Source organism: Callithrix jacchus, chromosome 20, assembly GCF_049354715.1.
Source record: "Callithrix jacchus isolate 240 chromosome 20, calJac240_pri, whole genome shotgun sequence".
Classification (NCBI taxonomy): domain Eukaryota; kingdom Metazoa; phylum Chordata; class Mammalia; order Primates; family Cebidae; genus Callithrix; species Callithrix jacchus.
The window spans coordinates 12,133,015-12,159,754 of NC_133521.1; the positions used below are offsets into that span (position 1 = coordinate 12,133,015).

General features: G+C 48.0%; 1 long non-coding RNA gene across 1 annotated transcript; it reads left to right on the plus strand.

Moving 5' to 3' along the window:
• On the plus strand, positions 1-26,330 carry LOC118149737 (uncharacterized). The gene is made up of 3 exons (XR_004737403.3): positions 1-50; positions 3,397-3,512; positions 25,857-26,330. It is a non-coding gene; the product is annotated as an uncharacterized LOC118149737 (long non-coding RNA).
• The last annotated feature ends 410 nt before the right edge of the window (positions 26,331-26,740 follow it).

Here is a 26,740-nt window from a genome sequence, read left to right on the forward strand (position 1 = left end):
AGCTCCGTCTCTGCTCCCCAGCGGACCCGCTGTCTCCAGCAGACCTGGAGGTGAGCCCAGCCCCTGGCCGCGGAACTGGGAGAGAAAGGCCTTCCTGGGGCCGGGGAGGAGCTGGAACCAGGCAGGGCCCCAGTCAGAGGCGCTGCACAGGCGCTGGCCTCCTTCCGCTGCCTTTGTGTGGCTCCGATGGGAATGGTGTCCTGGGAGAGCCTCGAGTGCGTTTTCGGACTGAGTGACAGGGAGGAGGAGGGAGAATGGGAGAAGGAGGAGGGAGAAGAGGAGAGATGGGAAACAAAAAGGAGGAAGGGCAGCTTTGGGCAGCGTGGGCGGAGGCAGAGGCAGTGCAGCTCCATGCGAGATGACCTTCTGGAAACCGTAATACACAGCGTAAAAACGCCTCAGCACAGTGACAATGGGAGGGAAGGAGACATCCCTGGTACCCGCCACAGGGAGGCCTGCTGGGGTCTCAGTGGCCAGAGCTCAGCTGGGAGCCCCTGCCTGAGAAGTCAGGCCTTTCTCTCTGGCTAGGGAAGAAGAAAAGACTCTCTATGATGGTCGTTGGGGCAGACACATTTGCAGCCCACGCAGTCCCCAACCCACACTGGCCTGCCCTGCCTGCACTAGCTTCCCCATCCACTCTTGCAGCCCGCCCAGAAATGTGGCACAGGCGATGGGGCAGCCAGCGGGAGCGGTCCTTCTGTGTTCTTTGGCTGGAAAGATCTCTGGAGCTGCTTGGATAGTGCGCTCAGAGAAGAGGATTTGTTCCCTTAATTGATAATGAATATCAGAAAGGTCATCTTTACATTATGAGCGGGGTGGGAATTGTGTGTGTGCAAAGGTTGGGGAAAAAAATCAGAAAAATAAATGACATCCAGCTCTCTGTGTTTGCATCTCCAAAGGGGCAGGGAAGATGATGAACCCAGGGAGACTGAGAAGCAGGAAGTGGCAGAAATGAAGGGGAGATGATGGAGGGGGAGATGATGGAGAGAGGCAGAGCAAGAGGGGAATGTGAGAAGAGAGGGAGGGAGGAAAGACAGGCCGAGGGGAGGGAGGTCCAGGGCTGGAAATAGGCAGGTGGAGGGGAGAGGTGAGCAGGTGGGTTGTTCCCATTGCAGAAGCCCATCCTGCCTCCTGGGACATGAGGGGTCGTTTCTCAAATACTACCAAAGTGAAGTGCAAATAGAATCGTGTCCCTCTCCCTCATTCAACAGTTCCGTGGATTCCCCACTGATCTCAGGAGTCCAACAACACAGTTCCTCCACACGGTTCACCTGACGCTGGATGGTCCAGCCCACCTGGACCTATGCCTGCGTTTCCCTGACTAAGCTCTTCCTCCAAAAAGCCTTACCAGATACCTAAGAACACTCTCTATGTCCTGACACGGCTGGCCTCCTCGTCTGAGACATCTCACTGTGCTGTAAATGCTTGTTGAGATATCTGCCTCTCCCAGGAGACTCCGTGCTGCTGGAGGGTGAGGACCCATCACCATTGCATGCAGACACAGAGTCACCTGGCATAATATTAGTACATTGTTTGTTGCTACAAACGAACACCTGAGGTTGGGTAGTTTATAAGGAAAAGAGGTTTATTTTCTCATGGTTCTACAGTCTATACAAGAAGCACGGTCTGCATCTACTTCTGGTGAGGGCCGCTGGGAGCGTTTACTCATGGTGGAAGGTGAAGGGGGAGCAGGTATGTCACATGGAGAGAGAGGAAGCAAGAGGGAGAAAGCAGGTCCTAATTTCTTTAGCAACCAGACTGCGTGTGAACTAACAGAGTGAGTGAGAACTCACTTATCACTAAGGAGATGGTACCAAGCCATGTGTGAAGGATCCACCCCCATGACTCAGACACCTCCCACCACACTCTACTCCAACGTTGGGGATCACATTTCAATATGGTTTCAACATCCAAACCATAGCAGTGTCTGTCAGTCCCTGCTTTTTGTGGAATTGTGTGGAACCATTTAATCTCTTTTAGTAGCATCCCCCCAAAAGGGTGTTCTTCCTTCTTGTATTTGGGGAAAAGACCTTGAGGAACAGCACATCTAGTTCCTGATGGAGGTTTCAGTGTGGGGAGGGGATAAACCAGCCTCAGTTTCCCTTGGGCCATATTTTGGATGGAAAAGGAAAGCACCCACAGGAGAGGTTCCCTGTGCCCCAGAGCATTAGCAATGCGGGAATCCAAGGGCCTCCCTCTTCTCTCCTGCTGACCTCACTCCTGACCCTGGGTGGTACCGGAGGGTGGGCAGCTGCGCATAGGGATAAGCCTGTCATGCGACCATCACAGAGAGGGCCCTTCTCCACTGAGGCTGACCCAGACCCTTCTCCTGGGCTAAGCACATGTCACCTCAAACAATTTGATGCTTCTTGATGTCTTTGATGAAAAAGGCAAGAGCCAATGACTTGAGGACATTGTTTTCAGCTGGTCCCTGACTGGGAATGGCATGGCATCAGTGGGTAGGGGACTGATGAATAGCAGTTTCCCTCCATATGAGAAGGTGGGAAGGCCGGTGTGGTGGCTCAAGCCTGTAATCCCAGCACTTTGAGAGCCTGAGGCAGGTGGATCACGAGGAGTTCGAGACCAAGCCTGGCCAGCCTGGTGAAACCCAGTCTCTACTAAAGATACAAAAAATTATCTGGACATGGTGGCACGCGCCTGCAATCCCAGCTACTTGGTGGGCTAAGGCAGGAGAATTGCTTGAACCTGGAAGGCAGAGGTTGCAGTGAGCCGAGATCACACAATTGCACTCCAGCCTGGGTGACAGGGCGAGACTCCGTCTCAGAAAAGAAGAAAGGAGAAGGTGGGAAGTTACCAGTGCAGGAAGAGAGCTGTGTGTGTGTGTGTGTGCATCTATGTAAGTTTGAGTGTGTGTATGAGTCGTGTGTGTATGCACATATGTGTGTGTATGCATGGGTGTATGAGTGTGTGTATATATGTGTGTGTATGTGAATGTGTGTGAGTGTGTGTGTGTGAAAAATGATGACCCGGGGATGGCAATGGAGGAATGTGGGGGTGTCAGAATTTATTGTTCTCCAGATAGAATAGGGGAATTATTTTAGTTTATTTCTGTGAATACTTTTATCCCTTTTCTTAGAAAAAAAATATAATCTAAAAATTGTTTTTGTGTGTATTCTTTTCTACAAATGGTATATATATGATAGCCATTTATTTCCATCAAAATGGATTTGGCAGTGGGTGAGGGAGAAATTGCCACCCTCTGGCCATGCCGATTAAGTGGGCTTGTTGAGTGCACAGTAGCACTCAGTTGCTTCTGCAGTATGGCTTGGAAGTCAGAGGCTCCTCTGAGAGCCGGGGCAGGGTGGCGGAGAGGAGGGTGTGGGAGATTTCAACCTCCATGTAAGTGACCATGTTTATTCTATGTTTTCATTGCAGAATCAGGTGGGGAAGGCAGTCTTCAGAGCATTCACTCTGCCATTCTCTGTGTCCGTCATAGCAATTTCTTCTTCATGTTCATGGAACACCTGTGGGCAGCACAGTTCCAGGCACTGGTGAGACAGTGATGTATAAAGGGGACAGCCTGCTTATTATATTTTATAATAATATTCTAAAATTATAAAAACGTATGGATGCAGTTTGGCTCTGTGTCCCCACCCAGATCTCACCTTGAATTGTAATAATCCCCACAGGTAGTGGGAGGGATCTGATGGAAGGTAATTGAATCATAGGGGCAGGTTTTTCCTGTGCTGTTCTCATGATAGTGCATAAGTCTCACAAGATCTGATGGTTTTATAAAGGGGTGTTCTCCTGCACATGCTTTCTTGCCTGTCGCCATGTAAGACATCCCCTTGCTCTTCCTTTGCCTTCCGCCATGATTGTGGGGCCTCCCCAGCCATGTGGAACTGTGAGTCCATTAAACTTCTTTCCTTTGTATATTACCCAGTCTTGGGTATGTCTTTATCAGCAGCATGAGAACTGACTAATACATATATTGAGTAGTATATCTTATAATAAAATACAATATTGTCTATCAGAAGCATTTGTTTAGTGTTATATTTATGGTAATAATAATAACAACAGCTTTCATTAATGAACCTCTCATTATGGTCAAGGCTTTGCCTCCATCACTTGCTTTAATCCCCACAGCAGCCTTTTATGGGGATACTGAATACCTTCATTTTACACACATGAAAACTGAGGCTCCTGGAAATTAAGTGGCCCAGGCTGAGACTGAGTGTAGGACCAGACTTTCAATCTCATGAAGTCTAACCACCATGTTTATTATGCGTCAGAGGGTCTCAGAGCATGGGAGTCCCTGGGCCCCCCTCTGAGCATGCTGGTGTTCAGGGGCTGGCTGCTCTAAAATGCCTGGGTCCCAGGGAGGATCAGTGCACACATCAGGGAAGCCTGGTTTCATGCAAGACGCCCTGCAATTAGTCAGTCCCTGCTTTTTGATTTAATTCTTCCCCTAATGTGTGTTCATCATGTAACTCAGGAAAGATTGGTATTCAGGGAAGGAGCATCAAAGACAGTAATTAAACTGTCTCTGCTGATGCGCTCAGTCTCTGGGAACAGACCTGTTTGATTCCGCAAAGGAAATCATTGGTATTTTAACAGGAGGCAGGAAACTTTTGATTAGCGAGTGATAGATAAACAGATCGATGCCTTTTCTGGCGACATTTTCAGCTTCATTATTGTCACTGGAAAAGAGATGGGAGTGGAGGGAAGATGAGAAGAGGTCCCCGTGGGTCCTCCAGGGTCTGAAGTGGGGGATGGGCTTGTAGGGAGGAGGGCAGTGCCAGGCTGGGCAGGGAGCCTGGGGCTGGCAGGCTTGGGGCCTTAGGAAATCAAGGCTGGACCCCTGTCCCTGAATGGGGGTTGTGGGAGGGGAAGACTCCAAAGCCCATTCCTGCATGGCTTTAGAGCTGCCCAGACAGGGGCCTGATGAGATTCTGTTGGCAGCTGAGCTTTTTCGTGATCGTCTAAACCTGTGTTCCCACCGCCCCTCCCCACAGCATCCCCCACTTGATTGCTGCTCTCTCAAGGTCAGGGGGAGTTAAGACCAGAGATTATGCAGTGTCAGTCGCGCCTTTTTGAAATATGACTCAGTGTAATCTCTTTCCACACCAGAGGAGAGATGCCAAAATCACACTTCAATCTCTAGCTCGCAATGGGCTTATTGGGATTTTAGCAGGGCTCTGGCTAGATAAGACCGTTTCTTCTCCCAGGGTGCCCTTTTACAAACTTTGGATAAGTGAGGCCATAACTTAGCGAAGGCAGATTTCCAGGTATTGGGGACCCTGTGCCCAGCTGACAGAGCAGGGGCCGGGCCACCCAGCCCCATTGGTCCCAGCACCGGTGCAGGAAGGACAAGTGGGCTCTCACAGTATGTGTCTCCTTGTGACAGTCACACATGCACAAAAATCCCAGCTCATCTTCATCTTTCTGACCCTCAGTGTCCTCATGTGCAAGGTAGAAATCAGCAAGCTCCCTCTCAAGGTCATCCTGAGATTCAGCAATGACATAGGAAAAGCCTCTGATCCCTTAGTAGGTGCTAATCAATGGGAAGTCCATTCTGCTTTCCCTGGTTTTGACCCTTGTGTTTTTAGATACCTCGTGGAGGGTGGGGGAAAAATAAAAGATAGTCAGAAAGTTCCATCATGGTACCTGAGACACATAGATAGCCGGCAATTTGCCAACCCCTACCTTCCCCAAGCACATCAGAGAAATCCACCTGCAGTCGAACCCTCCCCAGAGACATAGAGTCTCTGTGGTTCTGTCACTATATGGTCCATGTGTCTGCTACCTTGAATCATTGGCTAAGCTTGACTCACTGCCCCACTCCTTGGCCAGGAGACACAGTGTTCAAACAACTGGAGAATCTCATTGGCTAAGCCTGACTCACTGCCCCACCCATTGGCAGAGCACTTGATTGGCAAAAGGAAAGGGGTTGGGGGGAGCCAGTTGGTGAAGAGGTGCTTGCTGGTAGCAAAGGGACAATGTGTGTTATTCAGGTGCCAAGATTCCAGGCTTTGGGTTCCTGCTTCATCATGTGGTGCTCTGAGTTTTCCCCTAAGCACCTTCTCTAGCTTTTCTCACTCCTCCTGTGTGTGTGCTCCCATTCTGCCTTGATAATCTCTGTTATGGAGAGATTTTGACTGCACAGGCCTTGGAGTCCAATGGCTCTGCTGGCTCTGGAAGCCAGGAGCTCAGTGCAGGCCCCTTAGCTGAGCCTCATATACAAAGCCCATCACTTTGTATGGCTGTGAGGAGGTTGAAATAAGATCATGGGTGCAACATGCTTAGTTCACTGCCCAGCACAAGGTGAGGGCTCCATAAATGTAGGTATAGCAGCATCTGCTCCTACTGACCCATTTTCCTCCTTAGGGCTTGGAGAGAGACTTTCTAATCTCTTGATGGGGCATAAGTAGATACAAAGTAAAGTGAGATTCTTAGGAAAATCATCTTTCCTGAGCTCAAGTGTTGATGATCCTTGTCGTGGCCAGTTATTGTTTGCTGCCTAACATCCATCCCTTCTGCCTCTGTACTCCTTTTATGGTAAAACCAATGAGTGGCTTTCCACAGTCTTCCCCTTGGTAAGACTGTCAATCAAGTGCTCTGCCAATGAGTGGGGCAGGGAGTCAAGCTTAGCCAATGAGATTCTCCTATTGTTTCAATGCTCTTCCTTCTGGCCAGTGGTAGGACCATGAGTGAATCTTAGCCAATGAGATTCTCCTATTGTTGGAACCTGTCTGTCCTGGCCAATGGTTGGGGCGGCGAGTCAAGCTCAGTGAATGAGATTCTCCTATTCTTTTAACTTCTGTCTCCTGGCCAGTGGGTGGGGCAGCGAGTCAAACTCAGCCAATGAGATTCTCCTATTGTTGGAACCTGTCTGTCCTGGCCAATGGTTGGGGGCGGCGAGTCAAGCTCAGTGAATGAGATTCTCCTATTCTTTTAACTTCTGTCTCCTGGCCAGTGGGTGGGGCAGCGAGTCAAACTTAGCCAATGAGATTCTCCTATTGTTTGAGCCTCTCTCTCCTGGCCAATGGGTGGGTACCTCATCAGAGTTCAGCCATTAAGATCTACTGTCTCAAGATGAAAAGTGAATGGTTGGAGTTTGGTTCCAATCTCAGCAGACTTTGTAGAGGCTCTTGCTCCCCAGGTCCCTCACAGTTGTCCCTTTTGAGCCTAGCACTTTGGCTGATTTTGAGAGCTACCCCACACCTTTCAAGAGAGGTCCCCTCTGTGCTTAGGCCAGCCAGGGTTGGTTTCTGTTGCTTGTCTCCAAAGAGCCCTGACAGGCCCAGTCTGTCTCCCTCAGGTATTAAAAGAGGGAGATGAAATCAAGGGCAAGGGAGCATGCCTTGGGTTATGAGGGATCACTCCTTGGGTTATGAGGGAGCACTCCTTGGGTTATCTGTGATGAGGGGAGGAAGAACAATCCCCTGCCTTCCTCTTCCTCCCCTTAGCCACCCCCTTCTCCCTCATCCTACTATCATGGGCTGACCCATAGGAAGTCATCATGGAAAGAGGGTCAGGAACATTTTGTGAGCAACCTCAGACGCCAGCAAAGCTCTTCCAAGAGGGTCCTTAGCTTTGCCCTCTTAATGAATCCTCATCCGTTACTCAGGCTCTGGTGTTAAGATTCATCTTGGATCTCCTCCTGCCTTTGCTTGCATTTTGTTATTGTTTTGTTCTCTCTCTTATCTCCCAGTAGCTATTTCCCAAGACTCACTGAATTCAGATGTTGGCAACTTCCTGGCAGGAGCTGCCTCTGATTTCTGGTAAGAGGAGGGGAGCTGCCATGGCCAAGGGGACTTGCTGTGATTTTCCTCTTCTCCCTAAATCCCCCAAACCCTCAGGTGCAAGCAGACTGTATGTAGGTGGGTAGGGCCTCCCACTCATTTTCCCTTTGGTCTCTGAAGGCTTCCAGATCCTCATGGCATCCAGGCCTACTTAGGGCAGCTGCATTAGCCCTGACCCTGGCTCAGAGTAAGGCTTGGGGGTGAGAGGAGGCTGGTATCCCTTCTGATTGCCTATTGACCCTTGAATCGTTAGCTGCTTGGAATCAAATGTTCCTGACCGGCAGACTCTGGTGGGCATATAGCCATGAGATCAGTCAGGACTGCCTGATATATCTGTGGCCTGGCTCATTCAAAATCAATGCCATGTTCCTCTCAAATAGAGGCTCCCTGGGAGGATGCATTGATTTCTGGGCCATAAAGAATCCAGTGCTTCCAAACCGCAATGCTGAAATTCCCATTGTCTTTTCAGCTCCTGCTGGAGGCCAGATGCAATATTTCTCCCCACTTCCTTGGAGAGTGCTCCACTGTTTTTAGAATATGGTGCTGGCTAATGCTAGGCCACCCCATGGAGAGGGAGAAGGCCACGATTCTCTCATCCCCCACACATGGGACAGGCTGGCTTCCTAAACACCCTTCAACCCTATTTCAGAATTACTATTATAATGTTTTTTTCTCCTTCCCTCTGTTTTGCAAACCATTTTCAAGTCACCAAACCCAAATCAAGTAGACGCAAATCAAATAGCAAGGAAGGAAATATCTTGGCTTAGGTAACTTGGAATTCTGGCTTTAGGAGCAGTTACATCCAGGAACTAACACAATGTCATTGGCCAATGGGTAGGGCAGCAAGTCAATCTTAGCCAATGAGATTATCCTATTATTTGGGCCTTCTCTCTACTGACCAATGGGTCGGTACCTGATCAAAGTTCAGCCATTAAGATCTACTGACTTGGCCGGGCGTGGTGGCTCAAGCCTGTAATCCCAGCACTTTGGGAGGCCGAGGCGGGTGGATCACGAGGTCAACAGATCGAGACCATCTTGGTCAACATGGTGAAACCCCGTCTCTGCTAAAATTACAAAAAATAAGCTGGGCACGGTGGTGCGTGCCTGTAATCCCAGCTGCTCGGGAGGCTGAGGCAGGAAAATTGCCTGAACCCAGGAGGCGGAGATTGCGGTGAGCCGAGATCGCGCCATTGCACTCCAGCCTGGGTAGCAAGAGCGAAACTCCGTCTCAAAAAAAAAAAAAAAAGATCTACTGACTTCCTGTCTCTCTCTCAGCCTCTCAGCTCTGCTCTTCTTTGCTTGGTGCCATTCTCAAGGAAGCAAGATTGTGGCCAGCTGCCCCAGGCTGATCTCCTGTACCCTCAGGTTTAAGTTCAGTGATGAGAATGACTCTTCCCTGATTATGCTAATGATAGTCCTGGAACAGACTCTGTTTTGCTCTGATTTGCCAAGATTTGGACTCATATCCATCCTTAAATTAACTATAATATCTGGAAAGATGTGAGGCTCAGATTGGTCACACCAAGGTCACATGATTGTTGAGAGTCAGCCCCATCCAAACCATATGGACTGAGTGTGTGTGTGGTGGTTCCTTAAAGCAACACCTGTTGCTTTTCCAGAAGAATGGGATGGGTGCTGGGCAGGCAGAGATGCCTGCCACATGCCTTACTGCCAAAGCCTTGCTGTAGGGCAGAGGAGGTTCCTGGCACTTTCTGATACAATTAGGGTGAGAAGAACCTCATTCAGCTCTCAAGGGGACACGTGGAGTCTCACTGACAAGGAGCGGTGGCTGTATCTGAGTCCAGCTGGGCTGTGTGCTTTCCTTTTTCCTCACCTGACCCTCTCCTTGCAAGCAGCCAGTACCAAGGTTGGAAAGGAACTGGATTGTAGATGTGAGGATCTGAGGAGGGACAAAGAAAGGGGTCCTTTTCCAGCTCCCTGAGGCAAGGACCCCCCCTGTGCTGAGCACCCAGCCCCTTGCCCACAACCTTACAATCTCAGCTCCTGGGCTAAGAGGCATGACAGCTTCTCTTGTGCCTGGGGTCAAAGAGCACTCAGGTGGTACTTGGCAGGGAATGGAAAATGCCTTTGATCTGGTGGCAGAGTCAAGCATTTAGCATCAAGTTATAGCCAAGGGCTTTGAAGTTAGGCCTGTCCTGAGTTCAGATCTCACCTCTGCCACTTCCGTGGGCAAGTGTCTCTTCTCTGTGGCTCCACGTTCTCACGCACATGGGGTAAGGATGGTGGGTAACAGGGAACATGCTGTGTGCCTGGTTTTGTTTTAAATACCCTGTGTGTGTGTACATGTGTGTGTGACCTTATTGAAACTTCAGAACAATCCTATAAGATACTGTTATTTGCATTTTACAAATAATTTATAGGAATTTGAGGCCCAGAGAGATTAAGTCAGTTGCCCAAGGCCACACAGCTTGAAAGTGGCAGAGCTGAGATTTGAAACCAGGCAGTCTAGCTCTATAATCCAAGCACCAACTACTAAACAATACCCACTTGACTGGCCTAGTGTGTAGATTAAATGAGGCACTGTATGCAAACTGCTCATCACGGTGCCTGGTGTATGAACGTTCTTAGGGGGTGACTGCAATTCCTCCCTTTCTCTACTGACCTGCAACCTCACAGGTAGGGTTGGCCGTCACGCCCCAAGTCCACGTGAGCTGGATTCGCTGCATTGTAGGGTTTCCACGGCAGGATGGGCAAAGCAGGCAGCACACTGTCCTGCAGCTCCCAGCTCCCAGCCACACACACCAAAGACCCATTGTTTGAGGCTCCTGTTTGCCTATCTTGCCCATCACCAAGCAACAAGGGTGCTGTGGGGAAGCTGTGTAAGTGAATGGAAAATGGAAATGGCTTTGAAAACAAAGAGCTGACTTGAGAGAGATGTTTGTCTATAAGATCTTGTAATTTGTAGGTACCTGGCAGGTACCTGGCTCTTCCAGGCCGTAGCAGGGAGCTAGCATCAGGCTGGATATGGAGGCCTCGGGAGTCCGTGTCAGGCATCGGGAGCTGATGACTGCCCCACTGGCTTGCAGTGGTTGCAAGCCTAATGGAGTTGAAGACCATGAAGCTGGTCCTTAAGCACATTCAAATCATGAACGTGCTTGGTTTAAGTATAAACCAAGTTTATATGGTCTGAGATAAGCGAACCATAAGTAGTGATGGCTTGCTTATCTCAAAAGGGACAGTCTGATTTCTGAGACCATCTTCCATGACCTGGGGAGGCTCTGAGCTGGAGAGAGACCCTTCTAAGGCCCCCATCCTCTTTTTCCAAGGTGACCTTGGCCTTGAATGGATGCTCTGTCTCCTTCTACCCATGATGGAAGGTGGTTATTAACAAAAGTGGGACTCACTGCTGATTACCTTCCCACCCCATTAATTTTCATTTTTCCAGAATCCTCCGAGGCAGGCTGTGGGCTGAGGCAGTGGGGACTGGAGTGTACACGTCACACTGAAATGCACCGTGGTGACTTGCTTCTGATTTCTTAGTTAGAACATCTTATCCTTTGGCCAGAGATTTTTCTGCTCAGTGTTCTGGCCACACGCACATCCTCATTTCTCATCAGCTAGTTTTTCTCTTTTCCCCATATAACCAGAGCCCTTAGTTCCAGCCCCTCTGACAGGGGCACTGAGAAACCCCAGGTTAGAGCACCTCCTCAATTCTGGCAGAGAGCTCAGCCGTGGGAGAAACCAGCACAGCCCCTGATCTGAACGGTAGCTGCCTTCTCCTTTGGGCAATTTGCTATGTGTAACTGATCAGCAGGGTGTCTCCTGGAACAATATTTCAGCAGGTAAGGGTGTGTCCATGCAAGTTCTCAGCACTCACATTGCAGCAGAGAGCATTTACTGACTTCAGGTACCTGGATCCAGTCTTCAGAGGCTTAGTTTCCATTATTCTAGATTCTAGAATATAAAATATCGTCCAGGTATTGGGTATCTTTTAGAAGTATCTCAGATGATGCTAACATGCAGCCAGAGTTGTGAACTCTTTGTAGCCTCTTCTCCCTTAAGTGGATGAATGCACGACTTATTAATCTTCCCCAGGTAAGCTGCTACTTTTTTTTGAGACAGTCTCCCTCTGTCACCAAGGCTGGATTGCAGTGGTACAATCTCAGCTCACTGCAACCTGTGCCTGCCGGGATCAAGTGATTCTCCTGCCTCAGCCTCCCAAGTAGCTGGGACTACAGGTGCATACCACCACACCAGGCTAATTTTTGCATTTTTAGTAGAGACAGGATTTCACCATATTGGCCAGGCTTGTCTTGAACTCCTGACCTCAAGATCCGCCCGCCTCAGCCTCCCAAAGTGCTGGGATTACAGATGTGAGCCACTGTGCCCAGTCTTAATATCGCACCTGGACATCACAGAGGAATAAATCCCTAATGGTGAAATATAGGGAAAGTGAAAGTAGTATTTGGACAGAGTAGTGATGGTTTGCTTATCTCTTAAGTGGCATAAGTTCCCTGCAACTCATGACGAAAGCCCTTGTTGCCATAATTTGCATTCCTGCCTGTCTTTAGAAGGCATGTCCCCTGCTAGGAGGGATTAGACTGTGTTTTTCCCTGTTCTTCAATGGGAGGAGTTCTCAGGTACATGGACAATCTCCTTGACTTCATGGAGAGTAACCTTTTAGAAAGATGGGGTAAAGGTAAGTAGCCCAATTGTCAAGAAAAGAAGGAACTAAGCCAGAGTTGGATGGTCAGCATGGGGGAAGGGGGAGGAGAATGGGTCTGTGAGGGTAGATGAGGGAACTGGCCAGCCTGGGGATCCTGGAGCCACAGTTAAACTCTGGAGAAGCCAAGTGCTCAGGGTGGGTCCATGGGAACTTGAGCATCTCCTGGTGGGCCTCGGATGGATGCTCCTGCTTTGCTTTCTTCTGCGTGGAAGCCGAGAAAAGGTCTCTGGTCCTGTTTTGAGCACTTCATCTTTGAGGTCTTATTCTCAGCATCTGGTGGCTGTGAATCTTTGCTTCTGTTTCCTGAGCTTGCTGAGGGCGCTCTCTCATGTGTTCTCTCTCTTCTCCCCACCCATCCCCCCGGCAACCTGTGATTGGAAATCAGGACCACCTTCGGCGGCCTGCAGAGTGTCTGCAGTGAGCTGCAAGGAAGCTTTAGGGAACTGGGGATGCCTAGATTTCAGGGGATGGTCTCTGGGCTGATGGGCCCCAGAAGACATACTCACTTTTTTGCCCTTTCAGCAAGCTGGGTGCTAGAGAATGCCCAGAAGCAAGAAGACATGGTCCCTACGTTTATGACCCTGTGGTCCAGTCTCTCTCCCATATGGGGATTTTCCCCAGTTCCTTGGGCACCCCAGGTTCCCGTTGGGGCATTCTCACCTGTGATTCCCCCCACTGGAACACTTTCTCCTCTGCCTTTCTCTTGGCTGAGCTTCCTTCATTCCCTTCTCACCTTGACACACCCCAGCCTGGGGACCCATCCTGAGGGTTCCAGCTAAGTACCGACCCCCTCCTGACCCAGTACCTCACTTTTCCTTTCTCTGTACCCTGCATGTTCCTTCATGACACACATTTCATTTGTCATCTATTTACGTGTGTGTTTCCTTTTCTAGGATCTATTTATGTGTGTGTTTCCTTCTCTTGGGTCTGTTTCCCCCTCTGGACTGGAAGCTCCAAGAGGGCAGGACCCACATCTGTCCTATACTCTGTTATGTCCTTAGTATCTAGCACAGAGCTTATATAAAACAAGCCCTCAGAAGATAATTATAATATTAAATAAATGGATGAAAAGTTAGAACCACTCAAGAAAAATTCAAAGATTAAAATGCCATAATGCTGAAAGATTGAGAATTTATAGCTGTGGTTAAGAGGAAGAAGAGTTATGCTCATATATAGGGGCACCAAATATCACAAACCAATGCTAACAGGAGAAAATAACAGAAATCGTGTGTGTGTGTGTGTGTGTGTGTGTGCGTGCGTGTGTGTGTGAGTGTGAGCATGTGTGTGTCTTCCTTTATACTGAGCAGTATATTGGGTCATTATTTTACAAACATCAACAAAACAAACTTTATTTAAGTGTTAATTATCCCTATTTTACAGATGGAGAAGTTGAGGCTCAGAATTGTGTTAAGTAACTTGACCCAGGTCACACGACTAGTAAGTGGAAGCGTTACCTGGGCAGTCCTGGAGAAAAATAGCTGAGACAGCAGAACAGCTGCAAGAGCTCATTATTTTCTTAAGCAGAAGATAGCTGAGAAAACTTAATATTGTTTATGAAACAGTTTCTTTTAGTCTCTTTATTTCTGGGTGTGTTAGCTTACAAGGACTGCAGATGGTCTGGGAGCTTCAGGACCCCTGGCCAATTATCAGAGGAAGATAAGGTCTGCTCAAAACCGGAGCAAACCGGAACCGGCTACTCCTCGTTACCTTTAGATCATTAACATGTCATTATAATCTGAAAATTCCCCGCCCATAGAAGAAAATTGCTGTCGTTTTCTGAACATGAGTCATAAGAAGGGACATGTTAATGATTTGTGCCCGTGCATCTAAAGTTCCTTCTTCCACAAACTTATAAACCTCCCCATCCCATAACTAACTCCTTAAAATCCCCCAGCTTCCCACCGCATGGGGAGGAGGAGGAGTCTTGGGAGCAAGAGCTCACTCTTTCTTTTTCCCTGACCAAAGAGTAAAATCCTGTTTGCCTTTCTCTGCCACCAACTGGGTATTCTTTCTTTCTGGTTGATACAAAGTAGGGAAAGAACTGAGTCTACCAGTGACAGAAGGGCTGTGATTTGAATCCTGCTTGTTCTCTGAATCCATAGTCCATGCTCTTAACTATAATACAATTTAGAAATCAAGGGCAGAATAATGGATGCCAGAGAAGTGGCTCTCATCCCATGGGGCCATTTTTGGTTGTTTTGTTATCAGCAGTGGGGACCAGAGATGCCACACGTGTGGGACGCCTGGAGAGAGCCTGAGGATGCCAGACGGGCTCCCACATACTGGGGCAGTGAGCAGAAGGGGATGGAAGGAGTGGCAGGGGGTGGAGATAGTGGAAGGGACTGTAGACTCTCTATGCAGTGATGACTATGTAAGTAAAGATGGTGTAAGGACTATATTCTACTCTGGAAGCTTCGGAGCCAGGCTTTCTGAAATAGACCAGACACTTTGGTGGTGCAAGTGATACAGGAAGCTGCAGAGGTCTGGAGTTCTGCCTCCAAAGAGCATCAGATTGAAACCAGTGGAATAGAGAATGCGAGGGAGCTGGGCGGGACCCAGCAGAAGCGCAGGCCTGGAGGTAGGTGTTGGACATTGCCTACATCTCTGCTCAGGGTCGAGGTGAACAGCTCGGGGGTTCTGTAGTAGGATTGACAGTCCAGTGGATAGAGTAGGGACCTGGACAGAGCATCCATCTTGGAGCTCAGTCATTGGTTCATTCACCACATATCTCTTGAGCATGTAGTGCATGCTCTGCACTGCTCTAGATGAGTGTGGAGAGCACTGAGCAAGGGAGATGCATCTCTGCCCTCACGCAGCCAACATTCTGGTGGGAAGGGGACAACTGCATGAACACAAATGAGATCGTGCTATGGAGAAATAAGTCACAGTGATGTGATAGAGGACTGAGGTGGGATGGAGGGAGAGGCTGGGAAGCAACTTTGGTGGGAAGTCAGGGAAGGCTTCTCTTCAGAGGTGACATTTGAGCTAAGGCAGGCATAAGATAAGATATCTTTAGCTATAGATATAAATATGGATAGAGCTAGAGATATACTTAGTCAGCAATGCGGCCATACATGGGGCACACAAACAGCAGTCCAGGCAGTGGAACCGACTTAGCAAACTCCCTGAGGTTAAAATAAGCTTGGCGTATAAAGACAAAAAGAACACAATCTCTAGAGCACATGTGGGTGTGAGGACAGCCTTGGGAACCATGTCCTACAGAGGCTTGCAATTCCAAGTGCAATGGGAGGGTTTTAAACACAGGTGTAAGAAGACCTGATTTATCACTTTTTTTTTTTAATAGAGACAGGGATCTCACTATGTTGCCCAGGCTGGTTTTGAACCCTTGGGCTCAAGTGATCCTCCAGCCTGGGCCTCCCAAAGTGCTGAGATGACAGGCGTAAGCCACTGTGTCCAGCCTGATGTATAATTTTAAAAAATCACTTGGTGCCGGGTGCAGTGGCTTATACCTGTAATCCCAGCACTCTGGGAGGTCAAATCGGGTGGATCACTCGAGGTCAGGAGTTTGAGACCAGTCTGGCCAACATTGTGAAACTCCACCTCTACTAAAAATACAAAAATTAGTCGGGCATGGTGGCACATGTCTGTGGTTCCAACTACTCAGGAGGCTGAGGCACGAGAATCACTTGAACCTGGGAGGAAGAGGTTGCTGTGAGCTAAGATTGTACCATTGCACTCCAGCCTGGGCAACAGAGTGAGACTCTTTCTCAAAAAAAAAAAAAAAAAAAAGAATCACTCGGTTGCCTTGTGGAGAACAGACTGAGGTGGGTGAGAGAGAAGCAGAGACTGACCAGGAGACTTTTGGGAAGATCTCCCAGGTGTCTAGGCTGAGTGTCACCAGCTTGGCAGTGGCAGTGGTCATCAGAAGTAAGCCAATTCAGGATGTGTTATCAGTGGAGCTGCCGGCTGTTCTGAGATCCTTTCCCTCTAGGGAGGCTCTTATTAGCAGGACCATCTCCAAAGGGTCCCTAAAGGTGATGCCCTCCCCTTCCACGCCAGCCTCTCTGCAGGCCCTGGCAGCATCCAGAGCTAGCAGCGCCGCCTTTGTCTTCGGTCTGCTCTGGTGTTTGTGATTAAATCGATCTGCACATAATTGATGTTGCTTCCCGCCAACCTGCAAACTGGACCCATATCACTGAGGCTGCAATGCTCCCCGCCGCGCAACCACTCAACAAAATCCTCCTCCTTTCTCTCTCCCAGACCAAGAAGGGGGAAAAATATGGCACCCTATAACAACAACAACGTTCTTGGCCCCTGTAATTCTTAGGATTTCGAAAGAGTGTCAGCCAGGGTTTCCAGACAGCACATATTCCCAGAGCACAGCTTTGAGATGGTGCAGGCATTATCCTATTCAAATCACAGACACATAAATCATCACTCCTCACCATCTCCAGATAGTCGCAATGGAAATTAGAAGAGCCTGCATATTCACTGTAGTCGGGTTCCGTCAAATTGGAAATGCTTATGATAATCGCGACGCAGCATAGATGCAAAGTTGTGGCGTGTTAAATAACCAATTATGAGGTTTTTAAAGGAGACGGTTGTTTGGTTCTGAGAGACAGATTCTCGCCAGTGGAAGTTGCTTTTGCTTTTGCATAATATGGGTGTAATTTAAAATATCCCTGGGTGTTCTCCTTGTGCTATTTATTTAAGGTATTTATACAAGAGTAAACTCTATCGAGATGAGGCAGTGTAGCTTGAGGAGGGCTCCGATAAAGCCAGAGTGATATTGATTACAATTGCAGAAGATTGTGGTGTCGGGTCACCTTCCCACCATTGATTGTTGATTGCTCTGTAACGCACGCCCCCTTCCTGCTGCCAGTCACAGACACATTAATTGTGAGGACAAATTTAATCATTGCTCACTTGGAGTACTGTTGCAATTCCAAGCCATTTTTCACAGACAGTAAACTTGTGGGCAGGATGTAGAAAGAGAATTGTGAGAGCAGCATGCTACGGCAGAGAGACACAACAGATTTCCATCCTTTAATGAATAGCGCTGGAAGGCTAGTTAATTCTCCGTGATTAAGCTATGGCTGTGTCTGAGTGTTGGGCTGGGAAGAAAAATGCAGGATTGACTCTTTTCACTGCTAGGAAAATTCTCCTGTCAAGATCAGCTGCCTTCTACCCTCTAGGCGGTGATAGCAGAAAATAAGACAGCCTTGCAGGTGATCTACCTGCCTCTTTAACCATGACTAATAACAGCAGGAGCCAGGCCAGCAATTACCACTGTGGTCGCTGTTAATTTGTTGAGGAATACACACATGCACGCACACACATACACACACACACTAACAAAACACTTTGGACTGCAAAGGTGTTAATCTTGCCAATACAGTTAGCTAATTGAATCCTTAACTAACTTTGCAAAGTAGGATTTAAATCCTGACCAGTCCAAGTTTTCTTACTGTAATGGAAACAGCATCAACGTCATGTTGTAAGCAGGTCATTCATTTTTGCATAAGTATTTTGGTGTTAGGTCCGGGGAATTTAGGGGTGAACAAGATGATGAAGACCCCTGCCTTCACAGAGTTTATATTCTAGAAAGAGCACTGGTTTTCAAGTTTTAGCCTGTTTCAGAATTACCCACAGGGCTTGTTAAAAACCCCAGTTTCTGGGTTCCGCCCCTTGAGTTTCCGATTCAATAGGTCTAGAGTAGAGCTCAGGACTTTATACGTTTCTAACACGTTTCTAGGCGCCACCGATGCAGCTGGCTCAGGGAAGCCCACTTGGAGAACGAACACTCTAGTTTGGACAGTGGGTTTCAAATCTGGTTGCACATTAGAATTACCTTTGGAAAGCTTTTGAAAAATACCAGTTTCTGGAGGCATTTACTTACGTCTGTGCTGGGGTCTGGGCATTCATGTCTTTTGTAAAAGTGCACTCTATTGAGCGGCTGGGTTCAAGAGCACATTTCTTAATCTAAAAATGAGGAATAGAGGATAGAGGCATTTAGCACAGGAGCTAAGAGTCTGACAGCTGTTGTTTGGCACTCCAGTTCCATTCCTAGCTTTGGCAATTTCCTTGTTCTTCCTACACCTCTGTGTCCTCATCTACAACAGTAAGAACGTCCAACTCACAAGCTGTTGTAAAGATCAAGTGAAGTAATATATATGCCTGGCATAGAGCAAGACCTCCGTACATGCTTGCTTTTAATATTGTTTTTAGAGTGGCATACACAGCAGGGCTTTGCCAATTTCAATTTAATTGCTTGGTATCTTTCCAGCTAAATTCCTTGCTTGTTAAGATACCAGCAGAGGTTTTCTCTATTTGTCTTTCTTAGACCTGCCGTTTGCCCTGATAAGGAATCCTGCCTGGAAGAATCCCTGCCACCTTCCTTCTCTTTCTTTATTCAAACACCATATATAATCAGGTCGGCAGCCTCCTCCAACAGCCCCAACTTCTTAGGAAAAGTGCCTTGTTTGCAGCTGTGGAAACATTCGTCATCCAGTGTAACTAAGCAAAACACCCCGCCCTGGGACGTATCCGATACACACACTGGTGGTGCAGTGCCAGGAGTGAAAATGGTACCTGAGAATAATTCCCCAAATGAGCCATGGGCACGTAATGAAAGCCATTGGATGCCAGAGAACCCATTTTCAAAACTGACTGGCAGCGAAGTTCACTCCTCTCTCCATAGCTTTTTTCATGACCTGCTGTGGTTTATGCTGTGTGAGTTTTTAAAAAGTCATTCATCTGGGGGTTGTAAGGCAGTCGGGGTGGGAGTGTCTGGGTGTTGTGATTGACAGGACACTGGGGAAAGGGGCTGTGTGTCTGTGCTCATGAGGGTGGCACGCAAGGCAAGGCAGGGACCCTGGCAGGTGCGGGAAGGTGATTTGGGGCAAGTTCAGGGTTCAAGAGGGAGGGGCAGGGAAGAGAATGTGCTTTCCGGAATTAGGCTTGTTGGATCTCACGTAAGCTAAATATATACATGGCAACAGCCTGGACGAGGAATCCAGGCGAGTCTGGGGGTGGGGAAGACGGGGAAGTGCTTACCAGGACCAGTTGTCCAGAAGCTCTCATAACACAGTTTGACGTGCCCTTGCCTCTGGTTACCTTGGAGACAGGACACCCTCCTTGTGGGTTATCCACTGACTGAGATCATTTAGCCTAATGGTGAAGAATGCCAGCTCCAGGGTCAGAAATGACTCTGGGCTTGAATCACTGCCACCTTTGGATAGGTTGTGTGCCCTTGGGTAAGTACTTTGCCTAGTTGCATTTGTTTCGTTTGTAAAATGGGTACACTGCAATAGTTGGACAGGGTTGTCACAGGGAGTCAGTGAGATTATGCTTGTAAAGTACTTCATGTTCTGCCTGGTACTTGGTAACTACTATGCTTCATCCATTCCACAGCAATTTGTTTGTTGAGTGTGGCTCAACAAGTATGTGTCTATTCCTCTCTGGGATTTGGACACACAGTTATGAATAAAGCAGGCAAGACTTCTGCCTCAAAAACCTTACATTCTGGTACGGAGAGGCTGCATACACAACAACATAAATAAGTAGGGAAAAAAGCACTCAACGCTCTGCTGATCATCAAAATTGGGTGCTGTCAAAGGGAAGGATGAGGCCCATTTTACACTGGGTGGCAATACAAGGGGAGGGGACATGGAAGTCTAGATTTGCATCGTCAAGAGGCAGCTATGCAAGTATGTGAACCAATGGTGTTCCAGGCAGGGGGACCGCCGTATGGAGAGGCCTGGAGTCTGGAGTGCAGAGGGGCAGAAGGCGGCCAGAGTGGCTGCCATGGAGGGACCTAGGGGAAGAGTGGAAGGATGTGAAATGATGGGAAGAGGTAGGAACCTGCTGGTGTAGGGCCCCATGGGCTCTGGGAAGAGCACTGGATGCTCTTTCGGGTGAAGTGGGAAGCCACAGAAATTTTGAACAGGGAACAAGGGAGAGTGTGACTTGGTTTGATTTCTGTTTTTTTAATTCAGTTTTTAATTTTGAGTAATTTTAGATTCACATGTAGTTGTGAAGAATAATACAGAGAAACTTGGTGTTTCCCCTGACCCAGTTTCCCCCAATGGCAATATCTTGCAACTAAGTCTAACAATGATACCTGCAACTATAGTGTAACATTGCAACTAAGATATTGACATTGATACAGTCAGAATACAGAACATTTCTATCACAACCAGGGTCCCTTGTGTTGTCTCTTATTTCCACACCCGATTCCCTTCTCCTTTCCCCTCCCCAACCTCTGACAATGAATCTGCTCTCCATTTTTGTAGTCTTGTCATTTAAAATTTATTTGTTTATTTTTATTTCAATAGGTTTTTAGTTTGATCATTTTAAGATGATCCCTGGGACTACTGTAGGACAGTGGATTGCAGGGGTGGGAGTGGAAGGCGGACTCCAGGGAGAGGGATCCTGTTACCCTCAGAGCGAGGACTTGCCGGCAGCTTGGACTGCCCCTGTTGACTTCTTCCAGATCACCCTCACTTAAGGTGAGAAGCAGAGAGCAAAGCATCCCGTTCAATCCCCCATCATTGGAGTCCTTCTCATTGTGCTTCCTCTTGCTTCAGTGAAGTGAACTGAGATGCAGCTGGAGGGAAGACCCTCTTTCACAGGCACCCAAAGCCCCCACTTTTCAGGGAAGCAGGACATCAACCTCGAACTACCCAGCCTAGGAAGCATCTTCCTGGACAAGCAGGTTTGCTTGGGATGGTGCTGCGGCCGGTTTCCAGGGTTTTTTCTGGATCACTTCCGCTCTTGGAAGCAAGAACATCACCAACATGTGTAGGAAACATGCACTCTCTGCCCAATGCCCAGATGCCTGGACAATGTTAGAAAGTTGCTTGGAATTTTTCTCCCCATCTTGCTAGGTCCATCTGCTTTGGATACCAGAGACGCTCAAGCCCAAACTTCTGACTGGCCCTCTTGCAGGCTGAGCTCTCTTTGAAGGCCTTTGGGATAGACAAAATTTGGGAAGACATGAGGAGGATGTGTGGCCATGGGGAAAGCATCTCTTGTCCAAGCCGGGTGGCACAAAATTCCCTTGGCAGCTTGTCAGGCCTGGGTTTATCAAACTGGGCTTCTGGGATCCCCCACTCCCCAGCCTATCTCATGTAACCAGAGACTTTGATCTTCCATTAAAATAGATTTCTGCTCCTCATCTGGTCTCCTACATAAGCGCCCCCACCTACAGTTTGAAAAAAAAAAAAACCACTCCCCACTCTGTGCTTTTTTGAGTCAATCTTTGTATTTCTTCCATTTTAATAGCTGACCATTTTGTACGTGAACTAAGTACTAAACAAGCATTATTGTCGCTTTGTGCACAGTGCACCAGAGGCATAAATCCCACATTAACCTCATCCTAAAGAGCGGCTGAATGCATTTTAATAAATGTCCCAAATGGTTTCAATGTCTAGTAGCCAAACGGAATAAAAAATGCACACACATTATAGGATGTTATGAACCTTTCTATCAAAAGTAATAATAAACAGACTGCTTGTTGGGCTGGGCGATTGGGTTACATTTTTAAACAGTATATTGAGAGACAAATCAAAGTAGAGCTGAGATGATTATGTGATATGATCACCGGGGAGGCCCAGCAATTTCCAGGGGTTTGCTGTGAGCAGGTAGACATCTCTCTTGCCTCTTGATACGATTTCATTCTAAGCCCTCATTCTACATGGTACCGAGAGAAACGAGCAAATTAAGAAATCTTTGCTGCACTCAGATATTTAATAAAAGCAGCCGGATAAAGGCAAAGGTGCACGTCATTTGTCAGCTGAATAAAAATTCAGATGAGGTATTTTCCTGACGCTGTGCCAGGCACCATTAGGAAAGCATTTTATTTTCATGTGTCAGTGACGGCATGCTGTTGAGGCCAAACTTCATCAGCCTACAAGGTGTTACTTGAAGTCAGGCACAGCATGGCCTCCTATTTTGGGCAGCACGTCGGAGAGGCTGCCACCAGAGTGTCTTTTCATCTCCCAGATGGGATTTCCACTCTGAGAGTTTCAGAAGCTAATTAGCCATTTCAGTTATCAACCCAGAATAGATTTAAAAACAAAAAACACACACACAAAAATCACATGCCAGTGGCCATTTTGGATGTGCAGATGTTTTGGTTTGGGCACATCTGTAGGCAATCACTCTGCGTTCTGGGCAGGAACGGTGTTTTATTATGGGATTATGTGTGTAATCTTGGATAAATAGTAGAAATTGGAGGAGTTCGGTTGGAAGACTTGTTTTCTCTCCCAGAGAGCAGTGTAAATAGCAAACCAGAAACCATTCGTTCATTATTGAAGCAATAATCTAACTTGCCAGTCTTTTCCCTTACGGCTGAACCTCGGAGGTCAGTGTAAAACTCTTGGCAAGCGAGAGGCTGCGGGGTGTCAAGCCAGGAACAGGGGCCAATGACTGGGGCTTCTGCTGGGTTCCAGCAACAGCCGTTGACGCAGTTGCCCACCCTGCCACCCCCTCATTGTGGGGGAAGCAGTTGCTGGTATTTGCTACCTGGCCCCCGGGGAATCTGGACTGTGACTCAGTACCTCTTTGCATTTTCGGAGGGCAGCTGTCTCACCAAGCCCAGCCAAATGTCTTCCCCACCAAGCGCGAGGAATGTTGAAAAGTGGAGGTAGCGTGGAGGCAGCCCCGGGTGATACTGATACTCTACCCCAATTCTGCTAATACATATAATGATGTTACCCAGTTTTGTTTTTCATTTCCAAAACAGATGTACCAAATCCCTGTAAACTGATCTACAGTAATGCACTTAATTTTAATCTTCAATGTTAAAAGTAAAAACGGATCACTTAAAGCAGAAACATGTGTCACTGCACCCTCAGTTGGCAGAGGATGCAGCCTACCCTCTGTGTCTACAGCCTACCCCCTGCACCACTGAGTGCTCTGTCTCTGCCGCTGGCCTTCTCTTGATTTTGTCCTCCTTCTGACTTCTGCTCCTCCTCCACCATCGGGCTTTTCTCTCTAGGAGCCTCCCAGCCACCCAGTGTCCTCTCTGATGCCTTGGATAGTTCCCAGTGCTGCTCAGCTTGACTCTGAGCTACAGTGAGTAAACTGCACAGCACATATCCAGTGTGGCTTGGAAAGTTAGAAAGACATGTCATCGGAGTGTTGGACTGTGGACAGCCATTGTACAAGGCAATGGAAAGGGAGTGCTCCCTGACCAAGACATTGCCTAAATATTAAACCAAGTGGTGTGATAGTGACCACACATCTTTATTCATGAATTAGGACTGGGGTACAACTTCTGAATGTTTATTTCTAGAAAATGCATTGTAGCTCTTTTTTTTTTTGAGATAGAGTCTCGCTCTGTCACTCAGGCTGGCTGCGGTAGTGTGATCTTGGCTCAGTGCAACCTCTGCCTCCTGGTTCAAGTGATTGTATTGTCTCAGCCTCCCAAATACCTCGGATTACAGGTGCCTGCCTCCATGCCTGGCTCATTTTTTTGTATGTTTAGTAGAGACAGGGTTTCACCATGTTGGCTAGGTTGGTCTTGAATTCTTGATCCCAGGTGATCTGCCCACCTTGACCTCCCAAAGTGCTGGGATTATAGGATTAAGCTACCATGCCTGGCCACATTGTAGCTTTTTGATAGTGAGGCCAGTGCTACCCAGAGGCTCAACATTGGTGGCAATTAAGAAAGTCAACCTAGACACAATGAGGGACTTGTTGGGGTATAAAAATAGAGGCAAATGCTAGTGATATATCAGAGTGGCTTAAAATGGTGAGATGCAGGTTCACCACTTTTTTCTGGTGTAGATCTCAGACCTCCGGACTTCGCTCATCTGCTGAGTGTGCCACATGCTGACAGGTTTTTTTCTGAATACTTCTTGGCGGCAGTCACTGAGTGGCATGAAACTGCTGAAACTTGCATTCTTTGACCTTGAGGTTTGGAAGACCCAAAGGCAAATGGACATCTTTTGCACTAGAGTTGGTTGGGGAGAGGGGTGTATGGAACAGACAAACAAGTGCCTGGAGACATTCTGTAGGTGAATAAGCCCAGGGAGTAGGAAAGCTTATTAACAGGGACAAGACCAAGTGTGGAGACCAGAGAGAGCAGGTGCAGTGGGGGACCTGGACATCACTGGTAATCCTGGGGTACTCAGCGTTAGGTGGGCAGGAGATGATGCTGGGGAGATAGCAGGAGCCAGGTCACAAAGGGTCTGTGCTAGGCAGCTTTAGACTTTAGCCTGAGGTCAGTGGGAAGCCTCTGAAGCGACTGATGTAATTGACCTGTGACTTAGATTCTCTGACAGCTTTGAGGGCAGAACTTTTCAGTTCAGTTCAGGAACAGAGATGGAGGAAGAGATGTTGGTTGGTCCCTTTCAGTTCTGACATTCTGCCTTTTGCTCACCTGTGAGGATTTATGGTACTGCCAGGGTGCCACATCCTGACTCAGTTTCCCCTTTGATTCCTTGTTTTTTCATTCCATCCCTACATTTCCACCTGATTTTGCATCCAAGATTTGGATAACTCCCTTCCCCTTTTTGGATCCCGAATTCCTCATTTGGCCAAAATCAGGGTACACTTTTTCCTTTAAGAACTGAGTCCCATCAAGGGAAACTGCAAAGGTTGGTGCTAGACAAGGCTGGTGACAGCAAAGTCCCCTGGAAGGCGGGAGAAAATACAGATTTCTGGGCCCCACCCCTAGTGTTTTGGATTAAGTGGTCTAGGGGTGAGCCTGAGAATGTAAATTTCTAACGAGCCCTCAGGTGCTTTTGATGTTGCTGGTCCAGGGACCACACATTGAGTAGCAGTGAGCAGATTCTCGGTGCCTTCAGTTCCTCTTTGCTTGGTGGCTTTGGGAACCTGCAGAGGGGTGGCCAGATGTCCTTGGATGGCACAAGTGGAGACATTTTCCCAAGGGAGCTTCAGAAATTAAATGCAGAGGATATGTCCTGTGAGCCAGGCTCCAGGGAGCCTGTGTGCCGCTCTTGGGGGCAGACTTATCTCTGCTCTAACCTTACACGGAGGGCCCACTTACTCATCCAAGAACAACACAGCGAACAAGAAATTCAGTTTGGCAGGGGCACTGTCTGTTTAAGCATATTTTCTCTTAATTTAATCACCCATGCAAGAGTCTTCCAGACATGTGAATGTCTGTTTTTAGAAATTTGGCTTATTTTCTCAGATATTTTCATTCTTGAACATTTGGTGGGGAATGGAGGGCAAGAGGTAGAGAGAATTGCAGTCAGCTGGAGATTATTCGAGTAGGGTTTGGAATCCAGATGGAAGGGTGTTTGAAACCTAGGGCTGTGGGGAGGACAGATGTTCTGGAGCCAGGCCCACCTGGTTGGAATTCTAGCTCTGCCACTCATGGGTGTGCGGCCCTAAGCAAGTCACCTGACCACTCTGACCCTCAGTTTTCTCATCTGGAAAATTTTGTTCTCTCATTCCTTTGCTCACAGGTTCTTTCATTCCATCAACACTGTTGGGGAGGCTACTTGGACCAGGCACTGTTCTAGGCATTATGGACAGATCATGAGTGAAATGAAAGGAGTCCCAGACCCAGCTGGGTGGAGGTGACAGTGATGAAGAAGTCACATGTTGGTTGACAACTGCTGTGAACTGGCAACCGGCACCATAGAAGGGACTGACTGGCAGCTGTACCTGACCTGAATTTGGGGAGCTGTAAGGAAGGCCGCTGGGATGGAGGGATGGCCCAGTTTATCCTGAGTAGAGCCCATTCTTAGGAACCGCAAGATAAAATGGAAAATGTCATCTAGCCTGGAGAAAAATGGACTCTCGCTCTTGGCCTCCCAATAATGGTCTGATCCAATCCACATCCTCTGCAACCATGTTTCTTCCTGCTTAGAAGAAAAGGGATGAAAAGGACTTTTCTGCAGTCAGGCAGACCCGTGTCAACCGCGAGGTGATCTCAGGTAGATTGCATGGCTTCTCTCAGTTTCGGTTTTCTTGTCAGGTAAAGAGATCAGATGAATGCAGTAATTATAATCACCTGTGTTGGGCACTTGTTATGTGCCTGTCACAGATTTACATGCATCACCTCTTTAATCTTCGAAACAGGCTAGGCGTGGTGGCTCACACCTGTAATCCCAGGACTTTGGGAGGCTGAGGCATGTGGATCATTTGAGGTCAGGAGTTCAAGATCAGCATGGTCAACATGGTGAAACCCCATCTACTAAAAATACAAAAATTAGCTGGATGTGGTGGCAGGCACCTGTAATCCCAGCTACTCAGGAGGCTGAGGCAAGAGAATTGCTTGAACCCTTGAACCTGGGAGGCTGATATGGCACCACTACACTCCAGCCTGGGCAACAGAGTGAGACTC